This window comes from Mustela erminea, chromosome 3 (genome assembly GCF_009829155.1).
Source record: "Mustela erminea isolate mMusErm1 chromosome 3, mMusErm1.Pri, whole genome shotgun sequence".
Classification (NCBI taxonomy): domain Eukaryota; kingdom Metazoa; phylum Chordata; class Mammalia; order Carnivora; family Mustelidae; genus Mustela; species Mustela erminea.
In genome coordinates, this window is record NC_045616.1 from 65429784 (window position 1) to 65450618 (window position 20835).

General features: G+C 44.3%; 1 pseudogene; it reads right to left on the reverse strand.

Annotated features, from left to right (window-relative positions):
- Nucleotides 1-3626: 3626 nt before the first annotated feature.
- Nucleotides 3627-3795, reverse strand: LOC116587308 (annotated as a pseudogene).
- Between the last annotated feature and the right edge of the window lie 17040 nt (nucleotides 3796-20835).

The following is a 20835-nucleotide window of genomic DNA, read 5'->3' on the forward strand; positions in this document are numbered from 1 at the left end:
CGGGAAGTCTGCTTCTCCCTCTCCCTCTGCTCCCTGCTTGTGCTCTCTCTCCCTCTCTCTCTAAAATAAATAAATAAAATCTTGAAAATTTTTATCACATTTATTATTATTTTTTAGGAAATATATTATTAATCAGTGCTATTTGGTATTTTTTCCTTCATGCCGCTGCTCATTTGTTCATTTATCAGTTATTACGTGCTCTATGCTTGATACTAGGAGATCCAAAGAAGATAATGTCCCAATTCCCAAGATAATTATAGGCTCATGAACAGATTATTGCAATACAGCATAGGCAGACTTAACCAGTACTGTAATAGAAAGAAATCTGAAGAACTTGTGGAAGTAATCTTCAGGCTAGGCCATATGGCTTCTAGGCTTTGTGGATAAGCTTGGACAGATGGATCAGGGGAGGTGGGATGGCAGGGCGGAAACGGCTGTGGTTTCTCAGGTGGAAACCTACTCCTTCCTCTTCATTCCCCAACCACCTACCCAAAAGAAACAGGAGAACAGGAGCCCACCTCTGGACTCTGGGTTTGCCCTCCTCTTGGGATCTTCTGCCTTTCTTCTGGGCAATAGTTGTTTGTTTGTTTGTTTGTTTGTTTTTTATAATAACATTTCTGATTATGAGAAACACTGATAGAACATTTGAGACAGGCTCACAGAGACTCTGCATTAGTAAGAACTTGAAAATGAGATCCTTGGCATACTTTCATACACCTGCCTCATCTCTTACTATAATGGGCAGTTATTTAAAGGGCACTCTCCCTTTAACCGGGGACTTGAGACCAAATGCAATGTTGATTCTAAGTCTGTTTGGAGAACATTTCCGTTTTATTCCAGCACAATGACTTTTGAAAACATGTAGGTTTAATTTCAGCGCAACTATTTCACAGGTCTTTGTCTTAAAAAAAAAAAAAAATTCACGATTGTGTGGTTTCTGTTTCAGAAAAAAAATTCCCCGGGTTAATTTTGCTTTCAGGTTACAGTGAGGTTGGTCCTCGTTTGTCAGATTTCTGGTTCTAGAACCCCAGGCCTAAGCAAATGATGGACTTCCTCTCAAGTTTGCTTTGTGTCTGTCTGTAATTACACTTCAGAATGCCTGTGTAGGCCCAGTACCCCCAGCAGAACTAAAACGAGAAGGAAAGGGAAGGGCAGGGCAGAGACGCTGATACAAGGAAACTTTATATGTAACAACTGAAACTTATACCAAGAACATCAGCAATTGCTTACTCAATCGGGGAGGGGGTGCTTCTGGTTCTAAATGAGGTGTTAGTGTTTGTGGGGTGATAACCTTGTCCCACTGAATTATGATGAGAAAACAACCCAGTTGCCTACAGAGCCAAAAACAAACCTCAGAACTGCTTAACTCATCCGTCAAACAAATTGTATTTTAGGAAATGCAGGACAGAGAAAAATGCAGAAAAGAAAAGGAGATTTATTTATTTGTACAAAAGTAGAATGACAGGGGTTTGAGTGGATCCAAATAGCATTTAGGGAGAAAAAAATGTGATTCATTGCCAGCTATTAAATCTTGTTTATCCTTCTTTAAACTAACCAGAAACACATTTGGGGAAAACTCTAGTGAACAGTTGAAGAAGCATTGGAAGCCTCCTAGTGGTGCTGTCTCTGCCTTCCCTGCTTTCCCAAGAGGAGGACGAGGGTATGAAGCAAGTGAACAGTGCTTCAAGAAACTAGGGCAAGGGAAGAATTTCCAGTCCCGCCTGTGAAGCTCACCCTCAGACTCAGAGAGAATTCCTTCAGTTTCCTCAAAAAAGGATGCTTACCTTAGAGCAGCAGCAGACGATCCATGTTTACCAGGTAGTTTCAGTTTTATACCCCAAAACCTTACTCCAAGACAATCAGTGACCAAGTGATGTGTCCCTTCAAAAGGCACCATTTCCCTAAGAGCTAGTCCTCATCATAGTATTTCCCAGACCAACAGCTGACAGTGCCAGGGCCAACTTCAGACACAGCTCTGGGACTGAATGCTTCAGAGCACTTGGCAAGGACCTGAAAAATTTGCTGAAATCCCAGGATCTGGTAGAAGAAACCCCTCCAACCCACATTGTGCTCTGGCGGTCCCTTCCAGGCTGGTCCTGTGCTCTTCCTGCTGAGGGCCCATGAGGGAGCAGCCTCATATTATATTTGGGTCCTCAATGCCTTTAAAATTAGAAGAGGCTGTACCTATCATAGACCAAAGGGTTCACTTGATTTAATTAATTACAAAAATATACGCTTTTCTGAAAGAGGGCACTAGCATCTTTTTGCTTTCCAAGCAAATAATTCCAAAAGGATTATCTAGAGTTTGTGGTTTCAGTAGTGTCTACAGAGGGAGTAGTGTCTGCTGAGGTTAAGGCCACAGGGAAAGGTCCAAATAGACTCATTAGATTCACAGAACTACTCTCCCCTTGCCCCCTCCCACCAGGATGGTCTAGGCAGAAGGAATACGGTCTCGGAGCACTCAGTGAGGCTAAGTGATCTTGGCCTGTGTTGGCGTCTGTCCTTTATCCCCGGAAATCTTCAACTTTTCACTTGTGCCCAACATATCAGATTCCTTTACATATTTCCATTAATATTATAAATTCCTTGAGGACAAGAACTGTGTTTTAGTCACTTTTGTATCCCTTTCTCTTAGCAGAGTGCTCACCATGTAGACTCAGGTACGGAGACGCGGTGGTTAGAATGGATAGGACGGTTTTACCTGCCAGCGTTGTGAGCCACCCAGGCTAGATTTGTGCAGATTCAAGGTGCAGATGAAGGCATATTTCCCCCCAGGGAGCTACCTTAATCCCTAGTATTACCTAGTATTACGAAGACTCTGCTCTTTTCATTTTAATTAATGCTACAAATAGCATTTCAATGGTCACTACCAACACCATGAAAAACCAGCCTCCTCACCATCCTGTGGGTTTCCTCTGCATCTGCACTCTTAGGGTGAAAATCCACTTGGACTATTGCGGGATTTATTTGATGAGAGGAATTTAAATAGCCTGAGAGGTCAGAGGAGACACACTTCGATTAGAAGAAAGGTGCCTTCCATTCTGGCCATCTGTTTGCAGAGGGAAGGGAGAGGAAGGCACAGAAGAGCATTATGCTATTTCAGAAATGTCATAGTGTGTGTTCTTCCAGGAGGTACCAGGAGCATCACTAAACCCCTCTTGTATCAGGAGGAACATTTGGGCACGAGATGGACCAAGGCAGAGCATTAACAGGGGTTCTCTGACTCTTATGGCAGATCTTCCCTTTATCACTGATAAAGGGAAGAAAGTCTTTTTTTTTTTTAGATTTTATTTATTTGAGAGGGAGATGTATGAGTGGGGGAAGGGGGCAAGAAAGGGAGACAGAGAAGCAGACTCCCCACTAAGCAGAAAGCCCAATGTGGGGCTCAATCCCAGGACCCCGAGATCATGACCTGAGCCCAAGGCAGACGCTTAACCAACTGAGCCACCCAGATGCCTCTCTGCTACCTTTTTTTTTTTTTTTTTAAAGATTTTATGTGAGAGAGAGAGAGCGCGCGGGCACACAGGCAGGGCAGGGTGGGGGTGGGGTAGAGGGAGAAGCAGAGGGAATAAGGACTTTCAAAAGTAACTAACATTGCCAGGTGCTGTACACTGAATGTTTTTGTCCCCATTCCACACCCGCCCCCCAAATCCGTAGGTTGAAACCTAATGCTTGGTGTGATGGCATTTGGAGGTCAGGCCTTTGGGAAGTGATCGGGTCATGGGGATGGGAGCCATGAGTAGGATCAATGCCCTTGAAACAAACTATAGAAATGATCTCTGAAAGTATAGTCTTGGATCAATGCCCTTCTAAAAGAGACCAAGGAGAGCTTCCTCTGCCATGTGAGGTCACAGTGAGTAAAGGGCAGACTGCGATCAGGGAGAGGGCTGTCACCAGAACCTAACCATGCTGACACCCTGACCTCAGGCTTTCAGTTTCCAGAAATTTGGGAAATAAATTTCTGTTGTTTATAAGCCATACAGTCTGTGATAGTTTGTTATAGCCACCCAACTAAGACATCAAGCACCTTAAAAAATCTAATCAATTCTTTGCACCTATTCACTTGACTGCCTGACCCATGTTTTGGTGCTTCTGGGAAGAGCAGCAATGGATGGAATGTGGCTGGAACAGCAGGCTCCAGAGAGGAGCTGGTCTGACAGCAGGAGGCAATGGATGTTCCCTGCAAGGGTCCTCTGACTCTGACCTGGCTCCCTTTGCCACATCACCTTCTACTTCCACTTTTCAGGGAGTAACTTTGCTTGCCATCACATTCCTGCAGGCACCAAAGCTCATCTTACACTATCACATCACATGGCATCTCTACATCGAGAGCTTCGTATCCAGGAGGGTGGCAGCAAGAACAGTACTGTTGCCGTTTTGCCCCACGCCCCTCACTGAGGTTAAGAGTTTCAAGAAGCAAGGGAGTCTGTGACCCAGCCATTGCTCTCCGAGGTATATATCCAAGAGAACTGAAAACATATCTTCACATAAAAACCCACACACAAATGTTCACAGCAACACTATTCATAGTAGCCCAGAAGTGGAAGCCACCCGTATGTTCATCAAGGGGCGAATGGATCAACGAAGGTGGTATGTCCACACAAGGGAATAGTATTCAGTTACAAAAAGAGTAAGCGCTGACACGTGCTCTAACGTGGGTGAACCTTAGGAACGTTTGAAGAAGAAAGAAGCCAGGCACAAAAGGCCACATACTGTATGGTTTTGCTCAGAGGAAATACCCAGAATAGGCGAATCCATAGAGTCCAAAAGTAGATTTGTGATTCCCTAGAGCTGGAGGAAGGGAGAGTGGGGAGTGACAGCTAATGGGTGTGGGATTTCTTTTTGGGGTGATGGAACTGTTCTGGATGAGAGAGTGGTGATGGTTCCTCAACATGATGAATATACAAAAACTCACTGAACTGTACACTTAAAAATGGTGGAATTTAAAAAACAAACAAAAAATGGTGGGATTTATCTCAATTAAAAAAATGCAAGTAAGAAAAAAAAGCAGCAATGAACTCATGTCGTCAGAAAGCTGCAGCTGCCTTTCCTTCTCTCTTCCCTCCCTGAGCCAACTAGGAACCTTGTTCAAATATTTATACACCCTAGACCTGTGGTTTGGACTGATCCTTTGGCTCTTTAGTCTTCTCTGCTACCTTCCAGCCACATCGCTGCACTTCAGTGTCCCTCCATCGAGACTCCAATACGTATTCAGGTCTGAATATTCCTTTTTGTGTCCACACTATGCACTTGGTCTTTGGGGCTCAGTTGATCTAGACCAAGATCTTAAATCACCACTGCGTCTCTGGGAACACAGCTCCTGTGAGCCACTTCCTGTGGAACCTGGATTTCCTAATTGCTGGAAAGCATCAGGAAGGCTGGCTGAAGGCACTGGATGATAAATGAGGCTCAGCAAAATGCCAGCTTGGACCATCTGCTTTTGTTTGCTTGTTTGTTTGTTTTGAGTTGTGTTTTGCTGCTGTCATTCCTGCTCATGGTCATAAGCCAAAGCCTTGGGGTAAAGAGATGCCTCTATCTTGGGGATCCAAACACCATCCTCAGGCCACTGGTGTGGAGTTCACATATCCAGTCTAGCTACAAGTGTGAGTATTTCTCAGGGTATAAACCTCATCGAAGTGTCAACTCAGACACTCACTGTGGCCACACTCTCTGAGGTTCCCCTGGCTGCAAGCCTCCTCTTTCTGCCTGCCCACCTCTCATCCGTGACTTTGTGCTCTGCTCTCTGCCTGAAGGAACTTTCCTGCCTGCTGCTGCTGACTCAATCTGGGCATTCCCAATCCTCAGTTATCTTTTGCCCATTTCACATAAGCACATCCAAGAGCAGGGCACTGAAGGACAGATAAAATAGGAAGATTTTTAGAATATTCGTTCTGGGAGGAAGAGGGAAATCACAGCCCGCCAAAGGCTTGCAAGCATGCATGCTGAAATGTGGTGCAACTTGAGTAGTGCTTTCTCAACCGGACCCAGATAAAAACACAGGCTCTGGATTTACTTTTTTTTTTTTTTTTTTTAAGATTTTACTTATTTGTTCATGAGAGACAGAGAGAGCAGATGGAGAAGCAGGCTCTCTGAAGAGCAATGAGCCCGATTCAGGACTCGATCCCAGGATCCTGGGGTCATGACCTGAGCCGAAGGCAGATGCTTAACCAACTGAGCCACCCAGGCACCCCTGGATTTACTTTTTTTAATTGGCAAATAGAGCCCAGAATGGTTAAGTCGGTGAAAAATATTCCAGTGATTCACATCAGAACACTGCCATTGCGTGGACCACAAGGAGGTCAGGAGAGTAGACCTGGCCACCTATCGGCACAAATAATGGAAACAGAACCCTCATGATTAGTAGCTTACTGAGCTAACTCCTGCAGACTGGAGAGAAGGTGTTCATAGGGTCAGAAGTATGTTTTCCTCATTTGTGTGTGGGTTAGTCACAGTGCTGTGATGTAAGCAACAGGCAGAGATTCTTGATGACCCAAGAGAAGGGGAATTTATTAGTGGCTCTCTGGTGTTCACAGACTGACAGGGAGGCTGAAGAACCAGGCTGGGAGGGAGGTCAACACAAGACTCCTCCAGAGTGAGGAAGCCTGCTGTCTGGGAATGATGCCACAGCTGTCAACAGTCGGGATAAGGCCAAGCCGCCATGCTTGGGTCACTCAAGAATCAAAGTCTTGAGAAGAGGCATCCAATTGGTTGAGTTTTTAAGATGATGAGAAAAGCAGTATCTAGTCTCTCAGCTTCTGTGACAGGAAGTGGCAGTCCCCCCAAAACTACACACAGGGAAAAGAAGTCTTTCCACCAAAAGAGATCAGAGTGCTAATTAGGAAAAAGGAACCGATGCTAGGTAAACAAAAACCAACCATCGTTTCTTTCATTTGAATGACAGAAGATCACTTGAAACAAACTGAATTGAACAAGAGCTTCTCTCTGAAGGAGGGTGTCCAGTTATCTGTAGTGAAAGGAAAGTGTGTACAGTGAGACTTTAATTTTATGGGATGCTGCGCCAAGTCACGTCATGACTTCAGGGAACTGGGGAGAACAGGGAGCAGGGGCAAGGGCCAAGTCTCCAGGAGGAGGAAGCAGGCAGTGCTTCCTCTCTGGGAAATGCCTCCTCCTCACGAGGAGGAGGGCATCTGTATGGATATCTGTATGGAAGACAACAGCCTGCTCTTTCCCCTACTGGTTTCTCTGATGATTAGCGCAGCCTTTCAGCCACACAGAGGAGGTCAGCAAGGTTCTAGGAGAAGGGAAGGCTGGTCGTCTCTATAGCATTTGGCACGTTTTTGTGGTGGCAGTAGGTAATCCATTATGATTCTTGGTGGCTACACTACAGATAACATTCTCCATGCCTCTTTGCATGTAATCTTAGCAATAAAGTGTTTGGCCAATGTTTTATTGATTATTGAGAATTATGAGTAATAGCAGCTGTGTTTGCTGGAGAGCTTCTGGGGAAAGATAATTGGAAACATCTTACATTTCCTGGCCATGAAACAATTGTCATGTTAGTTTTTAAGGAATTCCTTTAAAAATTAGCATTGAGTCTTTTTTTAAAAAAGAAATTTCTAAAATAAAGACCATAATGTAATGCTAAAATTAATGATCTGCGGGAACAACAGAGAAATCAGTTTGTGAGTAGTGCAGTTCATAAGGAAAAACAAAAACCTAAGAGTTGTTGTTACGATTACGCACCTTTACCTCTGGAAAAGGCTTTGGCTTTAAGAAATAAGCATGTTGAATATAGGCCAGCTGTGCAGGTTTACCTCCTATTCTCTGGCTTCTTAATACAAGAATCATGCATTTTAATACAAGTTTATAAAATATTCTAAAAATATTTAAAGTCTGTGTCCGTACAAACAGGATTGAAGTGGCACTGACCCAATTATTTGCTTCATGTACAATATAGCTTCTTTTAAAAAACAGCAAAGTGTAGAAATATTTCTCTGTCTTAGACAACTCAATCTTTTAATTATGAATCTCTAGACATAGTCCAGGATAGATTCTTAGTAAAATGAAACATTAAAGGAGAGTCAATATTATGCCTATGACCTAATATATTCCTCTAGGATAGATTCATGGGGAAATACTTTCACATCTCTGTTAGTACATGATTCTTACCTTTTCTCAAGTTTTAACGTAGGGACATAAGAATCACAGCATTTTGGTATGGTATAAGGGATCATTGGTTGACAGTGGCACCAGTTAGGATGCTATTGCAATAATTTGAGCAAGAGAAGTGAGCAGTTGGACTGTGAATAATTTTTTAAAAAGATTTTATTTATGGGGCACCTTGGTGGTTCAGTTGGTTAAGCGTCTGCCTTTGGCTCAGGTCATGATCCCAGGGTCCTAGGATATACCCCGGTTCAGGCTCCCTGCTCTGCAGGGAGTCAGCTGCTCCCTCTCCCGCTCCCCCTGCCTATGCTCTCTCTCCATCTCTGTCAAATAAATAAAATAAAATAAAATAAAATCTTTTTTTAAAGAAAGGTTTTATTTATAAAAAAGATTTTATTTATTTATTTGAGATAGAGAGTGGGAGTGAAAGAGAGGGGCAGAGGGAGAGGCAGACTCCCCAGGTCAGGCAGATATACAGCGGCCTGAGAGGGAAGTGGACAACCAAGGCAGAGTGGTATCCCAATAGTTCAATAGCTGTTCAAGAAGAAAGGGGTAATCACCTCTGTCAATTGCTCCTGAAAGGTTGAGAAAGATAAAATCTAGGAATAAGGCAACCAACTGTCCTGATTTGCCCAGACTTTCCCTGTTTTAGCACTGAAAGTCCTGTGTTCTAAGAAATTGCTTAATCTCAAGCAAACTGGCATGGCTGGTCATCCTACCAGTAAGAAATAGCCATTGGGGGGCGCCTGGGTAGCTCAGTGGGTTAAAGCCTCTGCCTTTGGCTCAGGTCATGATCCCAGGACCCTGGGATGGAGCCTCACATCGGGCTCTCTGCTCAGCGGGGAGTCTGCTTCCCCCACTCTCTCTGCCAGCCTCTCTGCCTACTCGTGATCTCTGTCTGTCAAATAAATAAATAAAATTTAAAAAAAGAAAAAAGGAAAAAAAAAGAAATAGCCATTGGGCTTATGGTCATGAATAATAAGGTAAGAAATGTTTGTGTGGAATAGTGGGGACAAAAACCCTAAGCAGAGGGACGCCTGGGTGGCTCAGTGGGTTAAGCCGCTGCCTTCGGCTCAGGTCATGATCCCAGCGTCCTGGGATCGAGCCCCGCATCGGGCTCCTTGCTTGGCAGGGAGCCTGCTTCTCCCTCTGCCTCTGTCTGCCATTGTGTCCGCCTGTGCCCGCTCTCTCTCCTCTCTCTCTGACAAATAAATAAAATATTAAAAAAAAAAACCATAAGCAGAGTGGATTGGTTTTAAGAGAGAAGAGGTGAATTATCATCACATAACATATATTTCAATACTGTTACATCATGATTCTTCCATATTATTAAAGTTATGTAAGAACATTCTTCATTTTTTAAACAGATACATTCTAAAGTATTTAAGAATGAAATGTCATGTTATCTGTGACTTGCTTTAAAATATTTCAGCAAGGAATGAAACAAATAACTATCACATTCCAAATTACTTAATTTGGGGTTCATTATAATATTCTTTATTTTATGTATCATCGAAAGCTTTTGTAATAAAAGGTGTTCCTAAATTAAAGAAGGTGAATGGGAAAAAAAGAATTAGTGGCAGCAGGCATACAACAAATCTTTTCAGGTGTTTTGCCATAAAGGATAGTAAAAACTGCGATTGGTCTCTGGGATTTGTTTTTGTTTTGTTTTGTGATGGGAGAAGTTACAGTACATTTGGAAACTGATATAGGAACATAGTTGAGGCAGGTAGGGCAAGGAAGTACAGGGGTGCTCCCCTTGAGTGGGGAGAAGGGAAGCAGCTGATGGCATGCAGGTGGAGGGCTTGACAATGATGGTGCTGAGCTTGTCGACGGTCAAAGGGGAATGCAGAGAGAGTAGACACAGGTGCAGATAGAGTAGGTGTGCTGGTGGAGAGGTGCAGTTGTCTTCTGATGCCTTTGGTTATTGCAGTAAGGAAGGAGGCAAGGTCAAAGTTTGAGGGGGACTTAGAAGGTTAAGAGGAAGTGATGAAAAGGAGTCTTCTGGGAATGTGTGAGAGAGGGACGGAGGTGACTGGAGAAATGCCACAAGATTGTCAGGCAGCACTAAGGTCTTATCTGAGTTGGAAACTGGTCAGTAAGTGCAGAAGCTGCTGGTGCGGGTGGGAGGCATCCTATTGGTGCTCATCTTCCCGCTATGACTATACACATTTCCAGTGCTCTGCCTCAGGGTTTTCTTCTGGCTCTGGAAGCATGCCCTGCCCGAACCCTGCATTATTAGCAGGACGTGCTAAAGACTGACTGGCTTTCTGAAGTGGCCCTCAACCAACAATGGACAGGGCTTTGGTGGATGAATGCCCTCACTCCCAAAGTGTTCAGCTAGAGAATTTTTTTTTAAGGTTTTATTTATTTATTTGATAAAGATCACAAGTAGGCAGAGAGGCAGGCAGAGAGAGAGGAGGAAGCAGGCTCCCTGCTGAGCAGAGAGCCCGATGCAGGGCTTGATTCCAGGACCCTGGGGTCATGACCTGAGCCAAAGGCAGAGGTTTTAACCCACTGAGCCACCCATGCACCCCTCAACTGGAGAATTCTGAGGCATGTTCCCGTCCTGTAGCGTTCCCCAGTGGGATTCCCCAATTGGCCACAGAGCTAACTTACTTATTAGTGACTCTTTATTGGTTTTCTTTCATTCCCTGTCCTATTTCCTAACTTTTCTATTGATGTTTCTTAGGACCATCTCCGAAAAAACTACTGTGCTGCAATCCTTGTCTTAGATATTTCTTCTTGGAAAATAAAATCAAAGATAGTGTGATATGTTTTACTTGCTTGAGAGCAGATGCTCAGTGGGTGGAGAACTGGATTTTACAGCGCTGGGCTTTTTCCTGTTGAGCCTTAAACAAGGTGAGGGGCAAGGGAGTTAGGGTGTAGGACAGACTGCGGACTCCGTGCTGGCTAAGGAGGGAGGTGAGGCTATGTGGCAGATGAGGGGCAGTGAGAAGGGGGATGGATTGGGGATCCTGGTGGATTCTGGGAGTTACTGGTGTTAGAGGATTAGAGGTGTGAACTAGAAACATGGGAGTGGTGATTGGAGAGTGGGAAGTTTGAAACTGAGAATACGGGGACTTAGTACTAGAGATACACACAGGACAACATCACTGGAAGAGAGGAAATCAAAGAACTAAGGGCAAGAGTGGTGTTACAGAGAGAGGTTGTGAACCTGGGCAAAATCTTTAAGGAATGGCCTGGAGGCCACAGTCTGACGTTTGAAGGAGAAGGAAAGACGGCGCTCTGGAAAGGAAGAGGGGGAGCAAGGAGGACATCTATCCTGCTCCAGATCCCCTGGCTGGACTGTAGGGAAGTAGTTCCCTTGGAGGAATTCAGTCTCCTATCTGAGGCAGAAGGTGAAGGAAACTTCAGAGAAGCAGCAGAGGGTACTGGGAATTCTGTTGATGGTTGGCTGTGAATTCCAGATGGCATTGGGTGGAGATGTCTGGGAGTTAGGGGGGATACGCCTGGCTTCGGGAGGATACGCCTGGCCTGTGGGAATGAGTCCTAGTGAGAGGGCAGCTTGGGACCTTAGGCTTCTTGCGGCGGTGGGTAAGCACCCAGGCAGTACACATAGATGTGGTTTTATGGGCTTCCCCTGGCCATCTCTCAGCCAGGTGTGCAGGTGACATGGAGGGCTGTGGGGAGAGGAGACATGCCAGCAGGAAACATAAGGAACTCCGCTGGAGTGCCTCTACCCCATCGAGTTCCAAATCCCCACATGGCTCACCCTGTAAAGTTTGGGACACAGTGATGTTCTCATCAGGAAGAGGAGGAAATCAAAGAGTGAAGGAAAAAGGCAAGAGTCTCATATTAGGGAAAAGTAGAAAGAGGCCTCTCGGCTCTCAGACCTTACAAGGTGAAAGCAGGAACATTCTAAAAACCAACAATGGGCAGGGGGTTTAGGGCTATAAAAATGCCAATACATTTACCCATGGGTCACAAGCCCCTGAAGTCCAAGATCAGCTTCCCCTTTCCTTTGGTCATTCTGCAGATTTCCCAGGGGCAGAAAACTTGTCATGTGAGATTGAGTTTTCTTCTTTGCTAATAAGTTTATGGGACTGCTGATCAGTATGTATCAAGATGTGGAGCTTTTTCTTTTGTCAGCAATCAGAATGAAAAAAAAATTATGAATTGCTTTCCAATAATTTCTCAAAAACCTGTGAGCCTATTACCAGACCTCAGAAATAATCTTCTTGGGCTTGTAAAGAGATCTGTGTAGCTGAGGCTTCTGTGGCGTATGCTGGTGATGCCTGCTCAGGAGGAGGCTGGACACCAGCTCCACACCTGCTTCTATGCAAAGCCCTCCCTGACCCTTGCATCCGATAAGCCCCTTGTCGTGTGAAATTCTCTCTTGGTCCTCATGCCACCCGTGTTCCTCTTGGGCATCCCATGAAATCAACCTTTCATTCTTTTGCCTGAGCTTCACATCTCTAGGCAAGATGGTATCTCATGGTCCCTTGAGGGACCTATTATTTTGAGTCTTGTACGTTGCCTGGCACAAAGTAGGTATTTAATGAAAACTGGCTGCATGAAAGCCAAATGAATGAGTGACTTTATTTTTTTTAATTTTTATTTTTTAAAGATTTTATTTATTTATCTGACAGACAGAGGTGACAAGTAGACAGAGAGGCAGGCAGAGAGAGGAGGAAGCAGGCTCCCCGCCAAGCAGAGAGCCTGACGTGGGGCTCGATTCCAGGACCCTGGGATCATGACCTGAGCTGAAGGCAGAGGCTTTAGGTGCCCCAGTGCCCCAGTGATTTTATTTATTTCTTGAGCACCTCATAAGTTGCAAACATTGTTGTGGGTACTGAAGAAATGGTTGTAAATGAAGGAAATGAAAATCTCTTCCTTGTGGGTCTTAAGCTCTAGGGGAGAGTAGGCAATATGTATTATGGTGCAAAGTCACATTTCCTGGGTAGGTGGCCAAGCTGAACTCCAAGGTGAAGTGTATCTTAGTGACTAACCACTGGGGGCCTGCCATGTGCCAGTTGTTTAAACATGCTATTAAACTCCACCCACCAACATGAGGTAGGGTAGTGTTGATCCTGGACTTGGAGATAAGCAATCTGAGGCTCAGAATGGTGAGTTTCCCAATGGTGTCAGATGTGCAGAGCAGGGATTTGAGCAGGGATTTGAAATCAAGTCTTCCTGATTTCAGAGCACCTGGTCCCAACCACTATACTGCATTGCCTCTTACTTTCTACTGAATCCAGGTAGGTGCGTTTATGTTGAGAGAAGAGGGGCCCTGGTGAATTTGGCATCTTCATTTCTCTTTCCCTCACTTGGTCATGGACTAATATAAGAGCAGACTTGTCATTAAAGTCAGCCTTTGACTCTGAAGCCACTTGATAGCCTTATACTACCTATCTCTGGTTAATATCCAGTTTGCTACAGAGGCAAAGTTGAAGGCAATCTAAAGGTAGGACCCCGAGTCCAGGAGCTTTTCGACACCCCTGTAAGGTAGCAGTATAAACCCTATGAGTAAGGAACAGAATGAAGAAGCTTGGCAATATACATGTATCACCGAGCCAGCAGCAGTGCCCTTACACGTGTTTCTAAATTATGCCCCAAATCTTAGACAACACTCCTCTGCTGCTATTTAAGAAGTATATTCTCATGTTACTGTGTGCACAGGAGAAGCGTTTGTGGGGGAGAGGTGGGAAAGGGACCCCACACAGAGTCAACCCTGCCTTACATTTAAAGAAGCAAGAAGGAAGTTGTCCAGCCAAGGAACGCTGGGAGGTAGCTCTCTGGACCTGAACCGTGTACGTGAGTGGGAATTACTTCCACGCTGACACTGGGGTCCCCTCTGCCTCGTGGGGCTGCCTGCAGGAATCCAGGACACTGCCTGATTACCACTCTCCATGAGGGGTTCCACAAGAGCCTCTGCCTTCCAGGATGTGTCCCAGAAGTGTCTCAGAAGTGTGCCTTCCAGGATGTGTCCCAGAAGTGTACCCAGAGAGTCTGCTGCTCCCCTGGGAGCCAGCCTTTTCATCCGTTCTCCCTTTCATCCAGGATAAGGGATCTCCCATTGTGATTGGAGAAGGCTAGGGCCTTGTGACTTAGGGCAAGGGGCGTCAGCATTGGGGGTGCCAACACACTGTGGGATTGCCCTAGGACCTAAAGTTCGGTCCACACTGAGGTGGGGTTGTGGGTAGCGAGCCCCAGTACACCCTCTCTTTTCAAGCAGCTCCAAGGTGGCTGGGCCCTCGCCACATGCAGAGGACTTCAGGAAAAAGGAGCATTTTAAAATATTGGGTTTCCTGCTGGAAGTTACAACAAGAAATGAAACAGCGGGAGTTTGCTCTCCTTGGTCGCCTGAGAGCAGCTGCTGACCGGCGTCTCCAGCCCCCAGCGAGCGGAAAGCAGAACTTGCCCCGGGTAGGCACTGCTCTCATCCAAACCAAACTTCCCCTCAATGACTTCATTGAAAGCTGGTTTACATCATGAAGAGAAACTCCATTTATTTATTTGTAATAACGACAGGATTTTATGGACCCACAAGAGGATGTAATTTAAGAAAACATTAGCAAGCTATTCCAAATACCAAGGTTTTGAAACTTGCTATGCCAAATAATCATCAATGGAAATATTTCAATATTGAGAAACCAGAGGGGCAGCAAAACTCCTTTTGAGCAGGGCTTTGGAAGGTGGAGAGGTTCTGAAATGTATGTTTTTGGTCATAACATCCCAGGGTCCCAAGAAAAGACAACCGGATTTTCAGAAACCCATTATAAACAACATATGACCTAAGAGAAGCAAGTCCATCTAATATCTCCCTCGTGGGGCTTCAGCCCTATGAATAACTGAGAAAATGCGTGGCCGATCCACTCTGTTGCTTTGCTTTGAACACAGTATTGGAGGGAATTACATGATGTTTTTAGTAGGGTTTTTAAGACAAAATAATCAAGAGGTTACCAGGAAAAAGGGTGAGCCAAGAAAGGACCCTTGATATTTTTCAAGTTCCCATTCTATGAGCAATCCTATGTCAGTGATGTTTGTAGTTCCTTTAATAGTGAACATCATAAATTTTTGGAAATCTTTTTGAACCATGTTCAACCCTTTCCTTCTATAAGAAGCCTGCAGGAGTCAATGACGGGAGACGCGGATTCCCCAACCTACCAAATCCTCGTCTTTTACCTCCAGGAGATATACGTTGGGAAGGATAGATGGGTACACACAGTCACCTGCTCATCTGACTACAATTACGTGTCCACGCCTATACTCAAAATTTAGGAATCTGTCCCTACGCCCAACCTACTCAACTGACCTTCCTGAGCAGACAGTTAAATCTTGTTTATGTTTATAGCCCCGGGCTGACCTGATGCTCAAGTATTCAAAAAGTTGATGGAGTATTTCCTATACTGAACACTGTGTAGCACTGAGGGCCGGGGGAAGGAACAGAGTGTACAAAACCAAATAGGCTACCCTTAAGCCACTCAAATCTTACAGAAAGAGAATCACCACTTCAGAGAAAAATTCAAGATCTTAGCGTTATAGCTAACATTGAAATAGCAATTTGTCTGTTAAAAGATGCATTTCTAGATACTATCTTATCTGATCTATAGAAAGATACTTCGAGGTGGATTCATTTCCCCCATATTCCAAATGAGAAAACCAAGTACCAAAGGGTTAATGGGACTTTTATAAGACCATAGAGCCAATATGGGGTGAAGTTGAGTCTTTCATCCCCAAGTTTGGTTCTTGCCTCATCATACCTTCTTCACCCACTGCTTTTCCTGAAGTTGAGATATTGGCAAATAGACACTTTTTCCTCTTTAATAACTTTTTTATTAAGATGCAGTTCACATATCGAAGGTATGATTTAGTATATATAGCTCAGTTTTATTTTATTCACAGAGCTGAACCATCATCATCTCTCTATAGTTTCAAAATATTTTTTATCACCCCAGAAGAAAGAAACCCTATACTCATTAGCAGTCACTCTCTATTCCTCCTTCCCCAGCATCTTGCAACCACTAATCCACATTCTGTCTCATGTGTTGGCCTCCTTGGAACATTTCGTATACATAGACTCACGTAACATAAGGCCTTTAGCGTCTGACTTATTAAACTTAGCATACTGTTCTCAAGGTTCATTCGTGTGTCATATGTATCAGAATTCCATTCCTTTTCATGGCAGAACAATATTTCTTTGCATGACTATACCGCATTTTTTGTTGAGGAACACTTGGGTTGTTTCCACTTTCTGGCTATTATGAACAATGCTGCTATGAACATTTGTATACACATTTTTGCATGAAGATCCGTTTTCAATTCTCTTGGGTATATAGCCAGAAGTGGGAATTACTGAGTTATCTGGTAACTCTATGTTTAACATTTTGAGGGACTTCCATACTGTTTTCCAAAGTGACTGCACCATTTCACATTCCCACCAGCATTGTATCACTATCAACACTTTTTAGTTTCTGGGTTTTTAAAAATTTTTTATTCTTTCTTATTGAGTTATTTGACTACCAGGGAGCAATGTCAGAGATGTGAGTGAAGCCAGATGAAATACTGGGCTACCCCTAGTTTAGCACTGTCTAGCGTTCTGAGTTCAAAGTCTAGCCCAGCTATTTAGTTAGCCGAATAAGTCACAGTCTTGCCGGCTCAGCTTCCTTTTCTGAAGAGCAAGATTGTTGTATATTTTGGGGCGCCTGGGTGGCTCAGTGGGTTAAAGCCTCTGCCTTTGGCTCGGGTCATGATCTCAGGATCCTGGGATCGAGCCCCACATCGGGCTCTCTGCTCAGCAGGAAGCCTGCTTCCTCCTCTCTCTCTGCCTGCCTCTCTGCCTGCTTGTGATCTGTCAAATTAAAAAAAAAAAAAAAAGATTGTTGTATATTTCAAGAGAAACTATAACTAACAACACTGAGTGCTGGCCAGCATGTAGAACAAATGGATCTCATCCCTTGGTAATGGGAATGCAAAATGGAACGGTTGCTTTGGACAACCATGTGGCAGTTTTGAATAAAGTTCAATATACACTTAGCAAATGATGCAGTGATCTTGCTTTCAGATATTTACCCAAGTGAAGTAAAAATTTATGTCCATGCTGAAACCCGTACATAAATTTCTATGGCAGCTTTATTCATGATCACCAAAAACTAGGAGAAAAATGTCTTTCAGGTGATGAAAAAATAAACATAGAAATAATATAAATAATTCCAGAAAAAAAGAATTATATTCAAAAATGAAAAATGACACATTACTGATATTCCTGGTAACATGGATGAATTTCAGTGCATTATGCTAAGTGGAAGGAGCCAGACTCAAAAGAGTGGATAGTGTATGGTTTTATTGATACAGTGTTCTGGAAAAGGCAGTGGTTGCCAGGGCCTGAAGGTGGGAAAAGAAGTTGACTACTGCTATGACCTGAATGTCTCTGTCCTTCCACAGTTTCTGTTGAAACCTAACTCCTAAGGTTATGGTATTTGGAGGTGAGGTCTTTGGGGAGGGGGTGATGTGGTCATAAGTTTAGAGCCTTTATGAATGGAATAATGGAATTAATGCCCTTATAAAAGCAGCCTGAGGGGTGCCTGGCTGGCGCAGTTGGTAGAGCATGTGACTCTTGATCTTGGAGTTGTGAGTTTGAACCCCACAGAAGGAGTAGAGTTTACCTATTTAAAAAAAAGCGGGGGAGGGTTCCTGGGTGGCTAAGTCAGTTAAGTGTCTGCCTTCAGCTCCGGTCATGATCCCAGTGTCCTGGGATCAAGCCCTGCATAGGGCTACCTTGCCCCTTTCTACTATATAAGAAGATAGTGAAAACATGGCCATCTGTGAACTAAGAGACCCTCATCAGACCCTACATCTACCAGGGCCATGATCTCAGACTTCCTGCACTCCAGAACTGTGAGAAGTAAGTGTCTGTTCTTTATAAGCCACCCAGTCTCTGGAGTTTTGTTATAGCAGCCCAAGGAAACTAAGGTCAACTGCAAAGTGGTATGGGGAATTTTTAGGTGGGGGGATGATATACCTGTGTAATATCTTGATTGTAGTGGTTACATATTTAGTGTGCTTTTCAAAACATTTAAAACTCTATGATTAAAAGGGTGAATTTTATTATGTGTAATTGATGGCCCTGTTTAATAAAGAAATAAAGCTAGATATGTACAGAAAGAAAAAAAAGTTCTTCTGTTCTCTGCAAACAGGAAATCTTGAGACCTGAGATCCAATCATCTCTATCCTGCCATAGGCTGCTTGAGTCTGCCCCCTAGGCTCCCCTCCATTTAAACTGAAGACCCATAGCCCTTCCCCCCACCAAAATATATGAGTTAAAAGGATCTTAGAGCTGGTCCAGTTTAACCCATGTCTCAGGGCTGCGATCACACTCACCCAAGAATGTTTTAATCCCAAATAAGTCAAGAGCTCCAGGGAAGTTTGCAGCAGTTTTGAGACACTGAAAGATACTCTAGCATTATTTGAAACAAACATGGAAACATTGTCCCCACATCACGATTCTGGTTACATCCAAATCTTAATGGACTTTAAGCTGTCATGACTCCCACAGTGGCTGGGCTTTGATCAGCCTATTGGCAGAGACCACAATGCACAGGACAGCCAGAGGCAACATTTAAGGTGGTTGCATGAAGATGATAAGATACAGGGAGGAAATTACTGTGTCTTGATCTCTTTTTCTTGTGCTATCTTAAAGAACCCTTTCTGGTATGATGTCAAAGCTTGTTTGGCTCCAACTTTGAAATTTATATGACAAGACAACCAGTTAAAGAGAGGTCAGGAAAAGGAAAACAACCGGAGCTAACCAGCAGAGGAAAGCGGGCATATATTCCACATATTAGAGGGAGAATGTTTTCACTCTGTTTTGATGATATACTATGTGCATAGAACATGCTGTCTCTGGGCATGGGTTTTGGCATGGGCTGCCTTCTGGCATGGAGCTCCGGGAATGGGCTGCCTGACTTCCCCTAACTGTGAAGGTAGGTGGAGTGACCCTAACACTGAGGCTTTGCCCATATCTTACCATCTTGAACTTTCCTGCAGAGCCAAATTGGGTTTCTGGAAAACCACTACTCATGGAGCAAGATGAGGAAAAGAAATCCCTGGAAGGGACACCTGGGTGGCTCACTGGGTTAAGCCTCTGCCTTTGGCTCAGGTCATGGTCTCAGGGTCCTGGGATCAAGCCCTGCATCAGGCTCTCTGCTCAGGAGGGAGCCTGCTTCCCCCCCCCCCCAACCCCCGCCTGCCTCTCGGCCTACTTGTGATCTCTCTCTCTCTCTCTGTCAAATAAATAAAAAATCTTCAAAAAAAAAAAAGAGAAATAAATCCTGGGAGACAGTTGCTGGCAGATTCCGGAGGCTTCTAAAGTTACTTTCCCCCTTTTGTTTGGTTTATTCCAATGGTAGGGCAGGCCACCAGGGAGCGGGAGTTGGTCCCAGGATGTGAAGTACTTGGGAAGCTTGCTCGTACCCCATCTGTTTCAGGGAAGCTGCATTTTGGGTCAGGTTGTTCCGTGGCATTCTGAAGTTCTCCAATCTTCTCTGCGCTGTTGGTGGGTAAGTTGGAGGTCTCAGTCCATAGTGAAAGCTGCCACAGAAGCAAACAGCTGGGGGTATTTTCAGACGAATAGCTGGGGCTTCAGTGGGAAATTCATTGGCAGGATGTGTGCCTTTGGGGGTGGGGGTGCACAGAGGGAGTGTTAGGGGGGGACAAGAGTCTGAGTAAGTCACCTTTTAACACAGATCTTTCAGTAGGATTGTGCTGCCTGCCAACCATGGCCACATGATGGGGAGGATCACAACTCCATGATGCTGAAAGATTTGTTCTGAACTCTGGCCACAAGGATCTCTCCCTTTAATACTGGCCAGGGAACAGATATATTACAAAAATGACATGAAATCTTTCAGTGGCCCCTAGATGACACCAACTCTCATTTCTGACCATTCCCAAGGTTCCATTCAGGTCTCTGCTTTCCTCTGGCTCATCCTGCTCAGCCAGGTGGGTGATCCTAAAACAGACCAGCAATGGACACTAGCTGGCTGGCCTGGTTACTGCTGAGGGTCACAGGGAGGCTGTGCGGGTAAGCAGCCATGCCTCCTTGGAGACTGCTGAGCTATGAGGCCAGAGAGAGGGACTTTCCCAGTGGGGCTCATCTCCCCCTGCCTCCCAAGGGGGGCTTCTAGGACCTCGACTCACCTTGTTCAATTTCAGCCAAGTTCTTAGTTTGCTTATGTTGCATGAGCATATACTTGGTGCATACTGTAGTTTGTATTTTTCACATTTTTGTGCAACTATCACAACCCTCCATCTCCAGAACTTCCCTCATCTTGCAAAACTGAAACTCTCTATCTACTCATTAAACAATAATTCCCCATTTCTCACTCCCTCAGTCCCTGGCAACCATCATTCTACAACCTGTCCCTATGCTTTTGACTATTCTGGGAACCTCATAAAAGTATACATCTTTTTGTGACTGGTTTATTTCACTTAGCATAATGTTCTCAAGGTTTATCCATGCTAGCATGCATGTCAGAATTTCCTTCCTTTTTAAGGCTGAATAATATTCCACTGTATATATAGACCACTTATCCATTTATTCAGTAATGGACCCTTGAGTTGCTTTTGTGGTTTGGTTATTGTGAATAATGCTGCTATGAACATGAGTTTACAAATATTGATTCCAGACTCTGCTTTAAATTCTTTTGAGTATATACCCAGAAATGGGATTGCTGGATCATAGGCTAG